Source organism: Mesocricetus auratus, unplaced genomic scaffold (genome assembly GCF_017639785.1).
Source record: "Mesocricetus auratus isolate SY011 unplaced genomic scaffold, BCM_Maur_2.0 Super-Scaffold_100010, whole genome shotgun sequence".
Classification (NCBI taxonomy): Eukaryota; Metazoa; Chordata; class Mammalia; order Rodentia; family Cricetidae; genus Mesocricetus; species Mesocricetus auratus.
The window spans coordinates 21,627,989-21,650,480 of record NW_024429194.1 but is presented as its reverse complement, the minus strand read 5'-3'; the positions used below and the strand labels follow the sequence as shown (position 1 = coordinate 21,650,480).

The following is a 22,492-nucleotide window of genomic DNA, read 5'->3' as shown; positions in this document are numbered from 1 at the left end:
ACAGGCTTTATCTGGAGTCTGTGGCATGCTTCTGGGAAATTGTTGGCATTGCTCCCATAGGCTGTGCCAATAATAGATGAGTTAGCCTGCTCCACACCCCTTAACTCAAGGCTTTGGGATCTCTCTACCTTGTTGGCTTGAGGCAGGGTCTCTCAGTGACCTGGAGATGACTGATTAGCTAGATTGGCTAGCCAATGAGCTCCATGGAGCTTCCTGGTTTTGCCTCCTTTTTGGTGGAATTACAAATGTGCAACACCATGTCTACTTTGTCTATTTGCTTTTATTTTTGTTTTTTGTGTTTTGTTTTATTTCGTGCTGCTCAACATGGTCTCTGGGTATTGTGCTCAGGTCTCATGTTTGCAAGGCAAACACTGTATGACCCTAGCTATTTCTCTATCCCAGGACTCCCTATTGCTAAGATATCTGATTTCTTTCATCTAAGCCTTAGTTTCTTGCACACTTGTTTGAAGCTCAGGCTTTGAGACCAGGGTCTTCATTGGTTTGGGCTTTATAAAGGAGTTGCACATCACCAGCCCGCCTCTCCAAATGGCCTACACCCGACATCATCTTCCTGCCTCTGGCTGGTGACCCTATGACTGTGGCCTCTCTCAGTTCTAGCTTCCTTGGATAACAGGAGAATTTTTTCAGAAGGCTTGCATTACCTCCCCCCCCACCAGGTGGCTAATGAAAGTGATGGTGGCCCCCAGGACTCACTCCCAAGCACCATTACCTATCTGTCCAGGCATTCCTGCTCTCCAGGGCTGACAGAGGATTACTGTCTGATTACAGTTTTGTCAGAGCCATGGTTACATAATGAACTTGGGCCTCTAGCTGACATGGCTTAGAGGTGATGGGTAGGCAATGGTATCTTTCTACAGCGTGGACATGTACTGATTTTATTCAATGGGTGACCATGGTCAGAGATGAGCGTATTATTCCTTTAGATGTTTTTGTTGCAATATGTTGTTTCCTGCACACAGCAGAACCCACATTTGTTATTAAAACCGAGTCCATTTTGCTTTCTTCAAAGTACACCAATTGCTGAAATAGTGAGTCTTGCAAAAAGAGAAATGGGTTATTTTTGAGGTGCCCATCATGGCGAAGTGGGAGCCTCCTCAAAGATGGGATTTAGTGTTGTTTCCAGAGCTTAGAGAAGCAGGGTGATCTAAGGCATGGAGAACAGTCACCCAGTCACCCAGGGAAGGGAACTTGAAGTGAGCAGACTGAGTGCTAATCGTCAACCTTCACTGATTATAAGACAGTGGGACTCAGATTCAGAAATACCACCATCTGTGTGCCCTGAGGTCTGGTTCTCAGCCCTTTGATTTCTAAATGTCACTCATCAGAGACCCGCCAGGCCCCAGTGGAGAGTTGGTGGTTTCAGTCCATTTGAACTAGAACAAAGCAACCTCCACTTTCTTGAAAAACAACTTAAACAATCGTTGCCATAGTGGCCACACATCAGAGGTGTCCTCAAGCAAAGCTAATGACAGTGCAAGGCTCAACTCCATGACCCCGACAATTAGGGGTAAAAGCAAGGAACTCAGAGCAAGTGAAGCTGGGGTTTATTCAAGTGCCCTTCTGCTTAGTGTCACCTCCAAAGGGCTTCTCTTTCCTGAAGCAGATCTCCCTGGAAATGTATGGGCTGAGCTCTCACAAGGGCTGATAAGTTGCTACTCCCGGAAGGATGGAGTTCCTTAGCAACAATGGATTGATGGTTTGCCCTGTCTCGTCTATCGATTCTCTGCATGCTTCTCTAGGGCCCCATTGTTTTCAAACTCATCACTAGAAAGAAATACTGCTGATGGGGTGAAACCGATGTGCATCCCTCCCCAAAGAAAACTAACCAGAGGAACACATTGGTCTAGCCTAGCTGCACTACTGATTCCAAGTGCCAGTCAGTATTAATTAATGTGTTGTATAAGGCTCCAAATGTGGGTGTTGTTTAATGTATGGAACAATGACAGCCAATATAATGAAACATACACACACACACACACACACACACACACACCTATAGCTGTGTGCCATTTGCCTTTCTTTGATTACTAACATATTAGTGGAGGGGAATTATTTTGTTTCTATGCTCTGGACACCTCCTGTCCACTTTTCCGCAGAAGCAGGCCTTTATCCCTCAAGTTGACTCTTCTCTCTGAGCGCTGCTGCCCAGCCAAGCCAGTGGGTACTCTACCAGGGCCACAGTTTCTGTATCAAGAAGGCCAGAGACTTGTTTGCCATTTGAATATTTGCTTTCTTTGGTGCTGGAAACAAGCGTTAAGCAGGAAAAGTACAGAGTATCGTGAAAGAGAGGTGTGGAGGACCCCACTATTTGGAAGCTGTAGAGTTCTCTTCTGAGACAGTGAGATGAGATCATAAGTAGAGCAATAAGGAGGGATGTGGGGGTATCTGAACCAGCTCTGCGAACTACAAGGATGAGTCTGGTTTCAGTGTCTGTATGCTGACTTTGCGGCTTCTCAGAGCCCACCCACAACCACAGGCAAGACAGCTCCCCATACCTCTAGAAACAGATTGTACCCTCTGGTTTGCCTTGGCTCCCAGAGATAAGTAGACTAGAACAAGTAAAAACATGTTTGTGTATTTCTGTTGTCACCTGTGTGTGTGTGTGTGTGTGTGTGTGTGTGTGTGTGTGTGTGTGTGTGTGTGTGTGCCATTGCCTAGGGCAAGACATGACCAAGCTGGCCTGCTGGCCCTGAGAAGAGAAGGAGAGCCCTGGGGAGCAGAGCTACCCTGTCAGGACGACCCCACCCTACCCAGGCCAGGAGCTATGTAGGAGCCTGTTGCTGCATGCTATGGTGGGTGACTTTCAGAGTTAAGGCCATGAATTTCTGAAACACAGCAAACCTGCTTGAGCAGGGCTCATATCAGCCTCTAGGGCACCAAAGCCCTATTGCAGAAATAAGTTTCTAGAAAGTTCCAACGTTGGTGAATCCAGACACTGGCTTGAGAGTAGAGGAAGAAAGTCTAGTAGGTGCCAGGAGAGTAGAAAGTTCCAGGTGGGCCTTTCCATTCCAGCACAGACAAGGAAGTCAGGGAGAAGTTCAGCAAAGACTCTGAGTGTTGAGTGTTGAGTGTGAGCCCCACTGGAAGCCAGTGACAGCGCTTGGGATGGCACAGGAGGCAGGGGAGGAATATCAAAACCCCAGACTTGTTTGTGCCTGAAGAGACCCTGACAACCCTGCAGGAGAGAAGAAGGAAGTGGGTTAGGATCGGGTTACTGAGTAGAATAAGATAAGCCTCACAGTGCTAAACACAAGCTCTGCCGGGCTCAACCCTTGGGTGGGGAACTCAAGTCTGAGAAGTGGCAGGCCTGACGAGAGTAACTATCATTTTACAGGTGAACAACATCACACAACTCATCCACCCAGTCATCCCCAGGGCATGTGTGCACACTTACACTTGCAGATCAGGAACCTGAGGTTAATTAGGCAGAGCAATTCACTCAAGAGGAATCATCAAGAAAGCTTTAGAACTCAGGTTTCAACCTCTGGTTTCTGAATGTTGTCTCTTGAGGAAGGGCAAGATCTGTGCCATGCAGGATGATCTCTGTGCTTCTGGCTCTGATGGGCTTTAACTTTGACCATTAAGAACCACATTGTCCTACTTTGTTTTCTGTTGCTGTAACAGAATGCCACACACCGAGTGAATTATAAGCAATAGAAGTTTATTTACCTCATGGTTCTAGAGAGTGTCTTTAGGCTGCCTCAGAACCTGCAGAGGGCAATGCATGACACAAGATGCCAAATGTGCTGGTTTAGATCATTCTTTTTAAAAAACCATTGGTCTCACCGAGGAACTCCATCCTGATAACCTTACCTTCCAAAGGCCCTCCCTTCAACTTGTGACTTTGAGGACTGAATTTCTAATGCATGAATTTTTGAGATACCTGTTCAACCCAGAGTGAACATCCAGTAGATTGATTTAACTTTTTTGTTCAGTGTACACCAAGAACTCTGATTATATTTACTTCCTCATGTAGACCTAACATGGAGGTGATTTTAATCTCCACTTCTGTGGGGTTCATTCTATTGTCCCTGAAAATCAACAAGTTGTGTCCTTAGCTACTCCAGGTATTGCTGAATAGCATGAAGAGGACGCTGTGCCATATTGTGTGTGCTAACCTGTCAAGATTCCAGAGCAGAGCATACCCACCCACGCACTGCAGCTCAGCCAGCCCTGCAAGTGCCCTTTCTGGACAGGATTTCTTCTTCTTTTTGAAACCCCTTATGTTAACTTATTTACTCAATTCATGTGTGTATGGTGGAGGTACATATGTGCCACTGCAAGTGTGTGGAGGTCAAGAAACGACTTTAGGGAGTAGGTTCCTTCCTCCCATTCTATGGGATTCAGGGATTGAACCCAGGACTTCAGGCTCAGTGGCAAGTGCCCTTACCACTGAAACAACTTGCCAGTCGCTTGGACGTTTCTGAGCCTTCAGATCCTTCAACTATGGAAGGCAGAGATGAGACTGGGCTAGAGGTCTTGTGTTGGTGAGTGTCCTTACATTTCACTCCATCTTTCTTTCAGGGGGATAGTCCTTGTCTTTGTATCCTATTAGTACTCACTTGGTAGCTGTCAGTAGCTAACAAAGCTAAGGGCTAAAATTATAATAATAATCAAAGTGTAAGGATACTAACAGTCTACAGACTCTTCCTGTGTGACAATGCCCGGCAGGCTCTGAGAAACTCCCAATCCACCAGCAAGATGACACATTTGTTTTGCCTGAGACACACATCTAAAGTGTGTTCTCTGTTCCAAAACATGCTTTAATAGGGTTTGTTTAATTTTGCTGGCTCCCGATTCAAGCACTTGACTGCTTTAGTTGTCAGTGACTAATTGCAGGTTTGTATTTGTGCAGGAATTACTCAAAGCTACTCTTAAAACCTCTCTGTACTCTCAGGGTGACTCACCTCTTCCAGCCCCACAGCTAACAGCAGGATTATACTGAAGGCGCTTCAGGACATGTGTGAGAGTGGATTAAGCTGACAAGCTGCTGCGGCTTCCATAACTTTCCTTTCTTATTTACTTATTACATTTATTTAGTGTGTGTGTGTGTGTGTGTGTGTGTGTGTGTGTGTGTGTGTGTGTGCATGCCCAAAAGCCAGTGTCCTGCAGCGCATCCCACAGCACAGGTATGGAGATCAGAGGACAATCTGTGGGGGGTCACCTCTGCCCTCCCAACACGGGAGTTCCCACGGTGGGATTCAGGTCGCCAGGCTTGGCAGCGAGTGCCTTTCTTCCTACTGAGCCACCTTCTGACCTCATCCTGTTTCTCTTCTCTTGTTTTTAATTCTTTTCTATTTTGTGTGTGTGTATGTGTAAATACATGCAAGTGTGTACATGTGCATGCATGTTTGTATGTATGCAGGTAGGTATGTGTGTGTGTGCAAATCTAGAAGTCAGTCTCGGTGTCATTCCTCATGGTCTGTGCATCTTGGCTTTTGAGACCACGTCACTCACCTTCAAGGAATACACTGGCTGGTGGTTCCCAGGGATCCACTTATTCCCATCTCTCCAGAGCTAGGATTCATGAGTACTTTACTGGCTACACCATCTTCCCAGCCACCGAGTAACATCTATTTATTACTTTTACTGAAGTGCAATATGTAGACCCAAACACAGATAACGAGGATCCACGTAGAAGGGTTTCCAAGTGTGGGCGGAACCAGGACAAGAGTATGAGCATCTGGGCCTGGAAGCCCCTCCCACTCCGGGCCCCTGATGTCTACTGAGTTCTGCCACCTCTAAGACTTTGTGTAAATGGAGTCAGAGTCTAAACTCTTCTGTCTTTCTCACTCGCTGTTTGTGAGTTTCATCCTTATCTATTGGGTTTTGATTTTATGTCTTTGGTTTTTATGACGGGGTCTTGATAAGTTACTGCTGTGAGCTTCAATTCTGAGTCCTTAGACCTCCTCATCCTAAAGAGCTGGAATTTCAGGCACATACAGCCTCACTTAGCTTTGGCAATTGCTTGCTTCTATTGCTATGCAGTCTTCTATAACAAGCCACTGTTTGTTTTTATATTGTTAGTTCTGACCCTAGTAACTAAAAACTGGGATTCCCATTTTCAAATATTTATCAGTCATTTATCCAACAACATTGATCCATTTATATGACTCCTCTTTCTTTGGACTTCTATTTGTTTATTTTAAAATTATAACCTTTAAACTTTTAATTTTAAAAATATTTTAATCTATAGAATACTTCCAAGAATTATCCGAGGAATGCACACTTCTTTCTTTGCCTAAGATTCATCAGGTGTTAACTCTTTGTGACGTTAGTTAAGTATTCTCTTACTCTCTCCCCATCCCTATCTCTTCCGCCCTCCTTTCTTTCCTCCTTTTATTGAGCAATCATTTTTGAGTTTAAGCTGTAGACACCACAACACATCATTTCTAAATGTTTAAGTAGGACACTTAACACATAAGGGTTTTTTTTATCCCAAAACTGAGATAAAAGTCAAACACTTTAATATCTTCAGGCTACTACTATTGCATGCAATTTGCTGATTGTCTACATCGCATCTGCAATAGTGTTCAGACCTGACCTGATCAGAGAGCAATGTCCACTTAGTTGACACACCTCCTTGGTCTCATTCGGTGTGGAGTAGGTTCTTCTCTTTCTCCTTCCTTTGTTTCTGATGATAGCAACATCTCTGAAAAGCATGCACTGTTTGTGTTGTAGTCAGTTCGAAGATGGGGGTATTTGTTGAAGCTCTCTGTTTTGGTTGGTTTCTGTTGCTATAACAGAATAGAACAGATGAGGGCAATTTGCTAAACATAGAAACTCATTTCTCATAAGTTCTAGAGAGTAGGAAGTCCATGGCCATGGTGCCCCTGTCTGCTGCGGTACTGTTTAGAAATCCCAGGTCATGGTGCAAGCATTGGTGAGGTCTGTTTAAAAATCCCAGGTCGCGGTGCATGTAACTCAAAGGTGAGTTCAGCCGATTAACAAACACTGGGTCATGACTCTTCCACAAGAAACTCAGTCCCATTCAGGAGACAGGAGCCCTCCCCCCTCATGACGCTTGAAGGACCTGGCTCCTGAGACCATCAGCTCAGCAACATCTGAATTTTGGAAAGGACACATTCAATTATTGTGTTCCCACTGAAGTTGACAAATTTACAGTGTTGCCTTCACTACGAAACTGCAGACTATAGTCGCTCCTCTCTCAGTGGGGTGACAGCTCTCAGTGCAGAGCTTTAATTTTTCTGCTTTTTACATTTATTTAATTATATGCACACATACATGTGTTCATGGATCCATATATTTATACACCAAGCTTTACATGTCTTTATTTGCTTTGAATGAAATGGCTTATTATTTTTACTTTGAATTGTTTCCTCTTGCTTGTTAATGTTGTTGGTGGCAGGTTTGTTATTTATTTATGTCTTGTTCTTACTGTCTGTTTTCAGACAGGATCTCTTGTATGCCAAATTGGTCTTGAACTCCCTATGTAGCCATGGCAGCCTAGAACTTCTGATCCTCCTGCCTCTACCTTTCTGATGCTGGCATGTCCGGTTTACATGGCATTAGGAATTGAGTACTATGGGCTGAGCTGTCTTCCCAGCCCTTTTCGTTGGTTTTAAACAGCTCTCTCTATTGACGGTAGAGCTGGCATAGCCTGACAGTCTTTCTCCAGATTGTCATGTGTCTTAGTTATTGGTGGCAGGTTTTCTGTTTCCCATAGATGCTTTCTCATTCTGTTCTCATACCATGACCTTTACTTCTGCCTTTGATGTTTTGGCATTTTTCCTTGAATGTTAGATTCAGCTAAACATCTTATATTTACCATTTTAACTTTTTATTTTTTTAAAGATTCACTAATTTGCATTTATGAATGTTTTGCTTGCACGTATGTCTGTGTACTACATGCATGCCTAGTACCCTCAGAGGTCAGGAGAAAAGGGAGTTTTATTCTCTACAACTGGAGCTGTGCATGACTGTGAGTCAACCATGTGGGTGCTGTGAACCAAACCCATGTACTCTGCAACAAGTGCTCTTAACCACCAAGCCATCTTTTCAGGCCCCATCTTTTACATTTGAACATATTATTTCTTACTTACTTTAGAATAAGAAGGAAGAGATATAGCTTTTGTCCGTGCAGTTAGACTTTCGACTTAGTAGCATTTGTACACAGACAAGGATATATAGATCAATTGTAAGAAAGCCACTGCCTTGGTAGAGAAATACAACAGGACTTGCATGTTTATTAAAGACCAATGCTCAGGCCTCATAAGTCTAGGAAGAAAGGTCCAGACTGCTAGTAATTATAAACTGGATCTTGAGTATAGAGTTGCCTTCTGCTAACTGGAAGGTTACGTGACAATAATGGGTGATTTGATCCCTCTGACAGACCGCATGCTGGCTGTGAAGAGTTACAGAAGGAACAAGGGGGAGGAGCCAGGAACTAAGAAACAGAACCCCTGTTGGCCCTGGAGCTCACAGAGCTGATTCTTAGAGAAGCTTCCATCAGGGACAGTAGGGATGGAGTAGCTGTTGGACACCCAGCAGGAAGTGAAGGAAAACTGCCTGAGAAACAAGACGAGGTGCCCTCAGGGCTCCCCCCAAACCCTGGCTCTGAGAGTACACTAGACTCTGGGCGGTGAGATGTGTAGAGATTGTGACGCCACTAGCAATGCAGAGAACCAAAACAAGACTTTGAGAGTGGCGTGCTCTCAGGACTGTGATGCTGAGTGTCCAGGCCCAGCAGGAGATGGCCACTGAATGGGGGTTATAAAAGCACAAGGAGTCTGGTGGCTTCTAAATGGCCAGTCAGTCTGTCAGCATGGGGAAGTCTGGTGGGGGCCTCCTCTATGCTGCAGAACGCTGATGGTTGCTGAAGTGGAAAGGGCTTCAGCTTTCCCAGGTCCTCAGATAAGGACACTAATTCCCCTGGTGAGAGCTCTGCTGTCAGATCCAACCTTTCCCAAAGACCCAACCACTTGTACGTTTACTCCAGGGGCTAGTGTTTCAACATCGCTTTTGCCAAAGGACACACACCTTCTGCTCGTTGCCCTGCACACCTCTGTAGCATGTCCCTTTGTGACACGAATAGTCATGTGTACTGTGTGTTTGCTTTTATTATCCATCTCCTAGCAATGCACAAAAGTCCTATGGCAGCTTGGACTGGGCTTTGTCCCTTGATTTATCTGAACTCCCAGGCTGTCTCCGACAAAGAGGTGGTGCAGCCCGTGGTCTTCAGCTGCATTTCACTCTACAGTGATGTAGCCGTCTTCCTTGGCAACCCAACTATTGCGATTTTGCTTGTCAGCTGAAATCCACCCTCTCTGGCTTGAAGAGGGCCCCCCTTTTGAGGAATGCAAGGAGAGTGCCAAGTGCCCAGGTCCTGGAGAGGAACAGCATGGCATTTGAAAGGACGATTCTCTCTCTCTTTCTCTCAGTCTCTCTCTCTCTCTCTCTCTCTCTCTCTCTCTCTCTCTCTCTCTCTTTCTCTCTCCATCCCCCTTCCTTCCTCCCTCCCTCTAAGTGTGTATATGTGTGAGTCTGTGTCTTTGTCTCTGGCTGGCTGTCTCTGTCTCTCTATCTGTCTCTCTGTGTCTCTGGATGGCTGTCACTGTTTCTCTGTCTGAGTCTCTGTCTGACTGTCTGTCTCTGTCTCTCTGTCTGTGTCTCTGTTTCTCTCTCCTCTTCCTTCCTTTTCCCTTTTCTTCTTCCCCTCTCTTTTACAGACAGAATTCAACTTGTAATTCATCAAATGCCTCAAGTAGGTCACTGTCACAAGGAGAGATTAGGATTCTTGGAGGGTTCCAGTTTAGGAGGGGAGTTGGAGGGCAGGTCAATAAGACTGGTGTGAGTGGACAATTGTTGAAGCATGGTTGCAGCAGGGGGCAGTGGCTCATTATGCAATTTTCTCTATCCTCTTATTGTTGGAAGTTTCCAGAACAAAGGGTAGAAGAAGGCATTTGATAGGCAGTTTGAAGGAGGTGATAAACAGTCAGACAGGGGCAAAGCATGAATACCAGGAGGCCCACATCTATGCTGTTCAGCTGAGGATCTGCCCTTGGAGCAGGAATCCAAACCCACCAGCTACCTGAAGTTCAGTCCCTGGTATCTGCCCTGATGGCTACCTAGCTGAAATGACTAGAGGGGGCCTGGAGTCCAGAGATTTCTATCCCCTCTGTCACTGCCACCCACTCTCTCTCTTCTTCCTCTTATAAGATGTTCTCAATGTGCTGACAGCTGGAAAAATCATATCCAGCTCTCCAAGAGTTAAGTCAACAATGTTATCTGTATGTGTAGATATTTCAGAACCTTGCTGCAGAGGCAAAATGAGTTGCGAGCCATTAGTGGAGTAATGGCATGCTCGTGTGGCTAATGAAAGGTTTGAACGGCACACTCCGCTTCCTTTCCATGAATACAGCCTTTTAAAATGTCATTAAAATTGTATCTTGTGTAAACAATAGTCACCTTCCCAGGCTCAACCCCTACAGCATCATGAGAGGCCCCTGGCCACACTTGAGCATCAGCGTTGGAGTTTTTTAATCTCTTTTTGCAAGGAGAATGACATATGTTTGTCCCCGATGTTGTCCCCATCATTCTTTTGCATTCTGATGGCTCCTTTCTCTGTGTGAGAGAGAATAGCTGGGTTAGGGTCATCTGGGTCATCCCCGGAAGGTTTTGTTTTGTTTTTCCAGTGAGTATCTTCTACCATTGGTTTTGCTGTAGGAGATTAATAGTTCGGTGCCCTGTGTAGTAGACTTGGTAGGTGACTATGAAGAACAAAAATGCAGGACAGCAAAATGGACTCCCTTCAAGTCCTCTCAACAAAAACTTCTCCCCAGGAGGACAGTGTGTGTGAACTGAAGGAGGATCCACTCTCTGGATCGTAAGTGCATCAAACACTTGTTTTGTTAAAAGGTATTGATAAACTGGCCTTGGGTAAAAGGTTTACGGAGAAAGGTCTTTTATTGATTGGGGCCTGGCTGGTCTGTTGGAAGTCACAACACCATTTTCAGCACATCGATAGTGTATGGTTTGAGAAGGCTTTGCTCTATATCTGTCTTAAATTATATTTAAATAATTTATTAGGATTTGTGATTGTTAACCTTTAACTGAACTGTCATTGGCCTGTGTTGGTCCCCACAGATCAATTTTGTGGGTGGCTCATTTGTCTTTGCAGCGTTATCAAATGCCTCGTAGCTTTCTTTATTTAAACTCTCCTCAGTGTTTAATTCAGGAGCCAAGGATTCTGGTTCATTATTTTGCACCCCCCACCAAAAAATGTGAAGAGATTATGAGTTTCTACCTATTTTGTAATTTACAGAAAGACCATGAATATGTTCTCACAGTGTGTTTGCTTAAACTCAACTCCTTATTCATGAAGACACAGTCACAATGGATTAGAATCTACACTAGTAACATCATGGGGGTCCCCAATTCAACCAGTAACAAGGGATGACTAAAGAAATCACTCAGGAGGTGGGAGGCAGAGTCTGAGATCCTGGGACACAGGTTTTTGGTGGAGAATGCCAGGGAACATAAATGACTAGTGAATCCTTCCATCAAGGAATTCTCGAGTCTAACCTGCACTCACCCCATGTCTCAGCCTCCACCCAAGGCCTTGCCCACAGCAGTCACGTGCAAGTAGAGTCTGGGGAAGTGGGTAGCCAACTGAATCCTTTGAGGGCAGTCTTTTTCTGGTGTCGTCTGTGACTAGATTGAAAAGAGAGCTGTCATAGAGCTGAGGTTCTGTCCTGGTCATCTGGAAAAATGGGTTCCAGGAGCCAATAGTATCCCAGAGAGTTCTGTGAACTAAACACGTGATGGACAACACACAGTAGAATTGGGACAAAAGAAGATGTTTGGGGTAGAATAAGAAGAAAAGCTGGTCGGAGTCTGAGAGAGGAGCTGGTGATGAGCATTTACAGGGAGTGGTAGCTGGGCTCCTTTTGATGCAGATCCCTCTGCCCTTGCATCCCAGATAGAGCCCTGACTTGCCATGGTTCATGGGGTGTGTCTCAGATAAGCTCATAGGATATTAATGGAAAAGGTTTCCGGAATATGATAGAACTTAGGTCTTGTTTTGGTTCTTGTTTGTTTCAGCATGTCACTATGTGACCCAGCTGAGCTGGTTTGTTTTTTGTCAACTTCGCAAATGAGGGTCATTTTGGGGGGTCAATTGAAAAACTACCCCTGTAGCAATCAGTGTACTTTCTTGATTAGTGATTGTGTAGGAGGATTCAGTTTTCTGTGGGAAGTGTCAACCCTGGACAGGTAATCCTGAGAGGGTTAAAAATCAAGTTGAGCAAGCCAGTAGGCAAAGCTCTTTTGTGGTTTCTGCTTCAGTTAGGTGATTCCTGCCTTGAGTTCCTGGCCTGACTTCTCTCAGTGATGGACCTGGAGATTGTAAGACAAATAAACTGCCCCCCAAGTTGTTTTAGGATGAGTGTTTTATCACAACAGCAGAAAACAAACTAAAAGAGGAACCTACATTCCTTCTCCTGGTCCTCATGCCTCAGCCTCCAAAGGTGCTGGTATTGCAGTTACATAACCTCACTCCTGAATGTTCAACTTTTTCAGGGGCAATGCTGAATAGGCATGGATCTCAGCTGTACTTAATGAGTTTTGCTACTATTCCCCCAACCTACCAAGATGTCACAAACAAAACAAAACAAAACAAAACAAAACACAGCACACTTCTGCAATCTGACCAAGATTCTTTGTATTTACCTTCAATGTCATGTAACTTCTTGCCCTGGCCAGCAAGTGTTTGTAGGGTATTCTCTGTAAGTTAATTTTACCTGTTTGTAAACACATATTAATAAAATAAACAGCATATAATTTAGTGTCTTGCTTCTTTCATGCAGCAAGATGCTTGACAGACTGACTGACCATTTGGTACTGGGTAACAAATTGGTTTGCTCTTCCCTGGGGAAGATTATTTCTCTTGACCTCAGAATTCCTTAGTAGTCCCTAGTTCTTCAGCCTGGATGTTTTTAAGACTCCCCAGTGAAGTAGCAACCTTTCCACTTCCATCAGGAGCAGGTAAAGAATCCTAGCTGCTCCACACCTTCCAAACCTCTGGGCTGTCTGTCTGTCTGTCTGTCTGTCTGTCTGTCTGTCTAACTTGTAGCATTCTGGTAGGAATGAGGTTGTGGGTGGTTATGACTTGAATTTGTGTTTTCTGCTATCAGTGGAGTTAAACTCTGCTCATGTGCTCAGGGGATATTTTACATGTCTCCTCCTGGGGAATTCTCCTCAAGCCATCTGCCCTTGTTTACTAGGTTATCTGTCTTTTTAATTAACTTTTGCGAGTTCTGTGCCAGTGCATTTTGGTAGATGTGGCTTATAAATACTGTTTCCCAGTTGGCAACCTCCTTTCCCACCCTTGGAGGTCTTCCTTGGCGTAAGTTCTCTATTTTGCTGGTGTCCCTTCTTGCTACCTCCGAATCTCTCCTGCCCTTGCAGATTAGGCCATTTGGAATGCTTCTCTCAGGACCTGAGACACCAAATGTGCTTCCCTCCAAAAAAAACCCAACATGAGATCTCACTCCTGGTCGTCACATGTCCTACTGTGTGCAGAGGTCTCTTGTGGCTTCTGGCGATGCTGTGAAAGTGAACAAGATCTCTGCACTTAGTTCCTCTAGTAGAAGAAACACAAGATGAGCAAGGAAGAGAAACATATACTTGCAATGTGTAAAAAAATCCTTTAAAGTGTTGATAGAGTGATTGAACTCAGTGGACTCATTGGGAAGGTGGTGCTCGAGCCCAGAATGTATATAAAACTCAGCAATGATTTAAAGAGAAGCTACAGTTGGTGAAAAGGTCCTGGGAGCATAAGTTTCTCAGCATATAGAAAAATGACTGCAGCAAGAAGGGTGGAAATGAGGGGAGGGGAGGGAAGGATAGTGCCAGGGCCTATACCACACAAGAGCTCCCAGGCCATGGTAGGAGACAGATCTAATTCCCATCTCAACTAGAAGCTATTGGTTGGTTTTATATCAAAGTAACCCATTCAGGTTTCCATTTGGAAAGACCACACGGACTGATGAGTCAGACTGACTTGAGCTGAGCAAGGTAGGAGTCTACAGAAGTGCACGAGGGGAGGGGTGCTGGTGTGACTAGGATGGTCACTAGGAACTGAAGAGTGGTATGGTTACATTCTAGCTGCTAGATGATGTGGATTCTCTGATGCTGCGCTTGTAGGGTGGAGAGTTGGAACAAATGCATCTCAGTGGGCCTCCAGTTCAGGCTTCAGGGTTGTCGCCCCACCCTGCAGCAGCAGGAGTAGAAAGGCAGGGGGAGCTTCTGGGTCCATTTGCAAGCAAAGCTGTAAAGGGCTGCTCTGCTCTGGTAGTAACTGCATGGCAATGCCCACCCTACCCTTACTTTCTGTAGGCCTCCACCCTCCCTGCCATGGCTCATCCCTGGAAGAAATGCACTCAAGAGACAGGGCCAGCGGCCGCAGTGCTGCTGGTTATAGTCACACATGGTCGGTCTTACTGTGCCCTAGGTCTTCGGGAAGAAAAGAGACACAGAGAGAGCTGGTTCTGTTTGCATTTGGAGTAGATTATTTCAAAACTGAAGTCTCTGCACCTCCATATTATTTGATAACTCAGACAGGGATTGGATTCATCTACTGAGCCCAGAAGATTGAAACAACATTGTCTGCATGAATTAATGTGTAAACAAATTTTAAGAGAAAGGGGCCTTCCACCTGGTTGAAGAAAAGCAAGCGATAATAAGCAGAAATAGGTTTTAAAGCCCTTTATAATTGCCCACAGATACCTAGCTGGTTTGTCAGTTATAAACAAGGTGGGTCACACAAAGCTGTGTGAAGCATTCTGTCAGGCATGGCTTACCTGTGTACAATGAAAAGAGCCTCAGAGAGGGAGAGGTCCTTTGTCACTATGTGCCCAGGGTGTCCCCCAAACGCCACTGCTGGTCTAGCACCTGGCTCCTTCAGCTCCCCCACTTAGGCACCAAAAGCCTGATTATTTCCCAGACACAAAAACTGAAGAGACCAATAACTGATCATGAGAGAAACGCCTGACAAAGCCCAGCTCACGGACAGGCTGTGCCACAGCTGCAACCACACAGGAGCTCTGAGAACCTGTGACAGATGACTGGAGTCTAGGGAGCAATGACAGCACAGCATGACATGGTGTCCTGGATGGGGAGACCCTAAGAAGTTTGAATCAATAATATTGCTCCAATGAAAACTGATTAGGTGTAGCAAATATACCATACTAATCTAGAATATTAGTAGTCCGGGAAAGCAGATGTGGATTTATCTTAGTATCCCCCTTTTCTCTGTAAGCCCAAAATTGTAAAAAATAATAATAATAATAATAAAATTATCTGTATCCGGTATCTGTCATTCATATCTATCTATATATATATATATCATTCATCTATTACCTATCTGACTATCTATCCCCTGTCCTGGGATTATACAGGGCTTTACAACCTGCAGACAAGTGCTCTGGCGCTGAGATAAATCCTCAGCTCTCAGTAAATTCATTTTTAAGATAAGGGAGGTTGAGGCTTGGGAGAGGGCTCAGACAGCAGAGTGCTGGTCGTGCAAGCCTGAGGATCTGGGCTCATACGAAGCCGGGCTCAGCAGAGCATATCTGCAATTCCAGCTCTGGAGGGGGAGGCAGGGAGGCTCCTGGGATTTGCCAGCCAGCCATTCCAGCTGGTGACCCCCAGGTTCATGGGACAGTCTGTCTTTAAAAATAAGGCAGAGAGTGGTAGAGGAAGACATCCACGTTGACCTCTAACCTCCACACACTGACAAGTACACACACACACATAAGCAAATGAGACACACGAATGTAAAGTATCAGTGAGCCAGAGACGACCCCGGTGCTCCTCACTGGGTCTTTTTTGGTCTGTTTCTTGTTAGCTCTCTACCATGCTACAAATCCTGCAGCTTTGTGTCTTATCTATAAGGAGATACTTTTGCGAAAGTGTCCTATCACCCAGGGCTTCCAAGGCTCTGTGATATCTCAGTTCGGTAAATAATTAAAACATCAAGTTTAATGGCTTTGATTCATCGGGTGTCGTATCATAAAATCACCACACAGTTGTTAATCAACATAGTAGCATTTAAAAATCTCTTCCCCTCCCTCTAATCCAAATTCAGCATGTGAACACTGGCCTGCTTTGCGGGCTTCAGTACAGGATGCTCTCAGGCATCTGCTGACACAGCCCCATATTTGCGACTACGCCACACACTAACTCATGGTGGAGCGAGGAGGGCACAGGCAGGCTGAATTGCCCTGATTGTATCTTCAATTATTTATGGCTCAAGGTGAGAGGCAAGCATCCTCATTTCAGCCCGAAGTCCCTGGGCAGGGACAGGGTCGATCTTTCCTTCACAGGATCGTAACACATCTTTTTCAATCTAAAATGTGTTCCTATGAGGAGATGAAAGAGGAAGGATGTTTGCGAATCTTTCCCCTTAGGAGGTATTCAGTAAATACTTGCTGGGTTGGAATAAATGGTGTGAACATGGGTGATGGGTGGGAAGGAGATGGCTGCTATGCCTCAGGCCCAGACATCTGCAGAATCTGAAGCTGGAGGATGCAGGTTCCATCTTGGACAGGTATCCTCTTGACTCTCCCCGCCATCCTCAGGTCTGAGACCTATATTAGTGCCCCAGCACGTCAGCCTTTCATGGAGTTTGTCATTTTCGAAGTGCTGCCTTGGGTTTTGGAGGATTTGGGAAGAATCAGAACATCCATTATGAGGTCCTAGGTCTTGGGTTGAGGGTACATCTGTTGCCAGTCTCTGGATCCACAGAGGGCATTAAGAACCACTAGGGATTAAGTAGAAAGAATGCCTTAGTCTCTAGCATAAACTAAAACTTGGCCTCATGAGAAAGGACATTGAATGAAGTATAAAGGGGTTTTTATGTTCTGACTTACCCTGAGCTAGATGGTTTGAGCCAGGTGGCCTCCCTGGCAAACAAACCCATGTTGAAGGTTAAGTAGCATCTTAGTTAGGGTTGTCTTCTATTGCTGTAAAGAAACACCATGGCCATTGCAACCCTTATAAAGGAAACATTTAATTGTGATGACTCAGTTCAGAGGTTCAGTCGCCATGATGGGGAGCATGGCGGCGTGCAGGCAGAGGTAGTGGTGGTGGAGCCGAGACTGCTACATCTTTCAGGCAACGGGAAATCAACTGACTGTCACACTGAGTGATGCTTGAGAAAAGGACTTCAAAGCCCGCCCAGACAGTGACACACTTCCAACCCAAAGTATGGCCCAGACTAAAGGTGTGCCCTCCAGTCCCAAGGTCGGGATTAAAGGCATGTATCATGCAACCTCCTGCAACAACACCACACTTCGACCAACAAGGCCACACCTCCCAATAGTGCCACTCCCTATGAGCTTATGGAGGCCAAATACATTCAAACTACCACAAGTGGGAAACAGATACAAGTACCCTATGAGCTCGGACGTGGCTCGGTTGGTACAGTGGTTGCCTACCATACACAGAGCCTTCTATAGTTCCATCTCTGGGAACCACTTAAGCAAGGCATGGTGGGACCACGACCGGGGAAGTGGCAGCAGGAGCTCAAGGTCAGTCTTGTCTTGAACGAGTTTGAGAACAACCTGGAATACATGAGAACCTGTCTCAAGAAACAAACAACAACAAATCCAACAAAACCAAACACATAACAAATAATCAACAGCATGTATACTTTAATATGAGAATGTGCAGGGTTTTATAAGTGAGCCCATCAGAAACGTCTCACCTGCCAAACATCACACCTCATATTTTGCAGCTAGATTCCCATTGGAAATTGCTTCCAAGAGTGAGGATCCTTTTCTTGAAAATGCTGGTGGTATATGCTGATCAGGCTCCAGGGATCAGGGTCATCAGTGCTTCTCAAGACTGCTGTTCTGTCTCTGTATTGTTTGTCTCCAAGGATAGTCAGCCTTTGGCTGTTCATTACTGGTGGTCCAAGCAGAGATGTGTACCAAAGTCTTCTGAAGGGCCTGATGGTTGGTATTTGTCATTCACTCTACTATAGCCACTGAAAGCAAGCTTTGTGGCAAGACCCTGTCTAATTGTAGTTTATGTGGACTTGAAGGGTCACTCAGTTCCTTCAAGGGTTGATTACTTCCAGAAGGAAGGGGTTATGTCTCTTCTGGTTTTGTATTTTCACATTCTATGTGGTTGGGTTAGCTCACTAAAGCTCTACTCTGGCTCACAAAATAGCCATGAGCAAGCTTGCATGCTAAAAGGCCCTTTAAGGGTCCAGGCTGCAAAAGGTTACACCATCTTCAACAGATGGCTTCAAAGGCTACCATGGTAGTCTCCATCCTGGTCAACCAGAAAGGAAAAAGCTAGAGAGAAGGGTGCTAAGTGCTGAGGAAGATCACATGAACCCAGCTCAGGAATGGACATGCTTGCTCTCATATTCCATTGACTTGAAGCCTGGTATATGACTGGCCATACCAAAGAAAGCCTTTGAGATTAGATATACTAGTCTCTAGAGGAGGGTGAAACAGGTTTTGGTTAACAGTTATTTATCTAGTGCAGAATAAGTATTCAACAAACAGTTGGCCCCATTGAATAATTTAAGAAGTTTAGATGAGAGTGATGTTTGAACAACCACAAAAAGCTCTTGAAAAGAGTTGATTTCTTCCCACAATTTCTAAGGATCTCACCCAGCACAGAACTGGTTTACTTCATCCTGATTGTGTCGCTTTGTTGCATGCAGGACACGAAGCTCTGGGCTATAGATGTGTCTTTCTAAGTAACCCCAGGCGCCTACCCTCAAGGCTCTTGCAGCCCATGTTCCTCAGCACACCAGTTGTCTTTATGACAACAAACTGGATGCATCTGCACATGAGAGTCACAGACTGTCATCTTCGTGCCCAGAGTTGCACCCGCCTCCATGGATTTATCTCCAATCCTTTGACACAGAACCATATGTTGAAATCCTTGATGGAATATTAATCAAACGTTTCTATGCAGGCTCTGCTGCCCTGATTGAAAATATGCCGGTAGAAGTAGCCTTTTTAGGAAAATTACCCATCTCACACTGAAGCTAGTAATCAAGTCTTCCCACTGCTTCACAATGGAAACGCAGAGGCGACAGCTTATCCAAATGAAAAGCAGGGCGACTTTATTCCATCAAAGATGCTCAGCTACAGCAATTAGAGAAAAGTGTGTGAAGTTTCTGAGATTTGCTTTTTGCCTCTTTGAGGAGATAATTATGAGAAAATATCCTAAGCCTCCATGTCCTGCTGGAGAGGGTCAGAGATGGCTGCCGTTAGACTTGAATAGAGTCACGAGGACATCTATTATTGGTTTCTGCTTAGCAAGGGGCAGGTATGTCAGGAGCAGTGAAAGTATGAGACCTGCCACAGAGAGGAACATTGTACTCATGCGAAATGGTCTGATGTCAGGGACGGTGGGGAGTGAGATCTACACCCCTGGACAGATAGGCCATCAGATCAGCAGCAGAAAGCTTACTTAGCAAGAACCTGAAGTATGGTGGAAGAAAGTTCTGGAAAGTCTGCCAATAATGACCTGGATAGAGGGGGCAAAGTGCATACTTTGCAAGTCTGAAGACTTGAGTTCAGATCCCCAGAAACCAAGTGAAAAAATGAGTTTGGTATCCTATGCCTGTAATCCCAGAGATGGCAAGATAGTGGAGACTGGTAGATCCCTGGAAGATTACAGGCCCTGGCAACATGCCGATCCAATGAGAGACCTGTCTTATTAACTAAAAAGTGGAAGACACCCAAGGCTCGACATTGGAGGATGCCCCAACCTCTACCCCTGGATCATGCGCACACATACATGTGCATCCGCACGACACACACATAAGAATAAAAATGATTCACCTTGCTCTGTACCCATCCCACCCATCCCAGAGTGTACAGCTGCCCAGGTAGCCGGTCGTAGGCACTGCTGCCCCAGCTTTGTTTTATTCGTGCAAGATGATGCAACACTGCGAGTCTTGGTCAGCTTTTCATCCCTGTGACGGGCCGCTTCAGAGGGGTCGACTTAAAACAGGAAAGCTGATGTGGACTTGTGGTCTCAGTTCCCAATAGCTCAGCTGGGCAGCTTCCAGGCCTGTGGTGAGGCAGAATGCCGTGGTGGGAGGGCATGTCAGCAGAATGCTACTTGTCTCATGGTGGAAAATAGAATGAAGGCAAGGCCAGGATCTGACGCACCATTCAGAAGCACAGCCCTGTGACCTATGTCCTCCAGGGGCCCCATCTAACATTCTTGCCCTTTTGCCTGGGACCACCAGATAGGAGCAAATCTTTTAACATATGAGCCCTCAGGAACACAAACATTCAAAATCACAACAGTGGGCATGCTCCTAGAGTCCTTGGATCTATTACTAATTTTTACTTTTGAATCCAGAGCACCAGCTCACTAAGGATTATAAAGAATCATTACCTGTTTACACAATGAGGTCTTTTCCTTGGCGAGGGACAGATACTGCTTGTACGATGAGCTGCATACTCTTCCAGTGTCTGCACTATGTGTGGGCCAGAGTTGAATATGACTCCGAGTACAATAAACTAGGGAGCGATTAGGGAATGTGTTGACCAAACTCAAGTGGCCGGAACCAGGTAACAGCCTGACAGCCTCTTACTTGTTACAAACCAGTGTTGGGGGATGGGGGTGGGGAGGTAAGGAAGGAGTTGCAGAGTGAGGCTGAATTGAGATTTGCTTGCAGAGAGGGTGGTTATCATCCCTGAGAGCTTTGATTTGCTGAGGATCTTATACTTGGTAGGAAAGGTTCAATTCAAGAAGCCCAGGACAGAGCAGAGGACACCTGTCCACCTCTGTTCTCTTGCCTCTTCCCCTAGTAAAGCAAGTGGAGGAATGAGAGTAATTTTCCAGGCCTAGGCTTCATCTTTGCAGCAGTGTCTTCCATATTGTCTTGGGAGAAACAACTGATGGGGGAACAGGAGGGATGGCTGAGCAGAGCTCACAGTTTCAGAGGGTTCCAGTCTACCAGGGTGGGGAAGGTGCGGTGGAGTTCATGGTGGTGCAGAGTTTCTCACATCATGGTGTGTCAGGGAACAGAGGGAAGACAGAACCAGAGGACAGGTTAGACCCTTCAAAGACCAGACCTGCTTCCTCCAACTAGTCCTCACTTCCTACAGGCCCCACATCCTTTAACTAACAAGCAGAACTAGTTAGGAAGAGACTAGTTAAGAAGGGACTAGTTAGGAAGTGAGTTTCCATCACAAGCCTGTGGTGGTCTTGCTAGATTGAACCCATAATAGGACATGAGACCTCTCTTGTGCCATGATGTCCTAATTAGTCAGAAACACACACACACACACACACACACACACACACACACACACACACACTCAGAGAGAGAGAGAGAGAGAGAGAGAGAGATGCATGCATACCAAAATAAAGAAGAAAAATCGTAAAATAAACTGACACTGAAGGAGCTCACTTGTGACCGTGAATTTAAAACTTCTACTCAAAGCCTGTACAATACATCACATGTTCCAACACAAAGATGAAGAGAACAATGGGAAACACAAGGCCAGTGAAGGGATTGAAAATTCCCTGGACAGAGTTCAGAAAAGGTTTCCAAAGAGAATGTAGATGCTGGCTCGGTGCAGCACAGCTCTTCTAGGACTAAGCCTGTTTGAACCAGGCATAAACACTGACACTGATCTCAGATCTCTTGAGCTACAAAGAAGTGAATTCATTGTCCAAATATTAGGCCTCCTGAAAGTGACGTGGCCAGCACTCATATATGTGTCAAATAACTCTGAGAAAAGACCACCCATGATTCATGATGACTCATATTAAAAGTCATGACTAGTAACCTCAAGAAAGCTGTTCTGGGCAGGATTACTCAGGGTTTGGTGATGAAGTATTTTCATACAAAAATTTAAAGGAAATTAAACATATTAGTAAGTATAAATGTCGTATTAAGTTACCATTTTGTTGAATTTGAAAAACTTAAATGAGATGGCTCGCCAGATAAAGGCACTAGCCACCAAGCCTGATGACCTGAGTTTGACCCCCAGGACCCACATGGTGGAAGGAGGAAGTGACTCTCACAGCATGTCCTCCATGTACATAGGATAGCACATGTGTACACACTCATACATGTACACGCAGAAATTAAAAATTAACACGTAAGAAGAAAACTGAATGACTAGAAAGCAATTCCCATGCATCTTTTCTAGAACCTTCTAAGCCCATGAAGCATTTGGGCTATTTCAAATGAGGGGGAATATATTGCTGTACTCAGAGCAGCTGCCTTAGCCAGGGGTGTATTTGCATGAGGATACAGATGCACATAGATGTGGTATTGGGTGTGGGTAGGACGAACACACCTCCTTCAAGGGAACATCTAGCCACGCAGCAGTGTGAAGGTGATTTAGAATGTAGCTTATGACTGACCCACCACCATCATCAGTGTCCGGTGGTCACATCAGGATCATGGTGGCCTGTGACATTGTGCCATCTCTAACACTTGTGCCATTCCTAA

General features: G+C 45.2%; 1 long non-coding RNA gene across 2 annotated transcripts; it reads right to left on the bottom strand.

Annotated features, from left to right (window-relative positions):
• Positions 1–15,996: 15,996 nt before the first annotated feature.
• On the bottom strand, positions 15,997–20,507 carry LOC121142748. 2 transcript variants are annotated; one of them, XR_005879833.1, is made up of 4 exons: positions 20,419–20,507; positions 17,437–17,606; positions 16,914–17,006; positions 15,997–16,804 (listed from the first exon to the last, which is right to left on the bottom strand). It is a non-coding gene; the product is annotated as an uncharacterized LOC121142748 (long non-coding RNA). The 2 variants fall into 2 exon arrangements; XR_005879832.1 differs by having other exon boundaries at positions 17,481–17,606.
• Between the last annotated feature and the right edge of the window lie 1,985 nt (positions 20,508–22,492).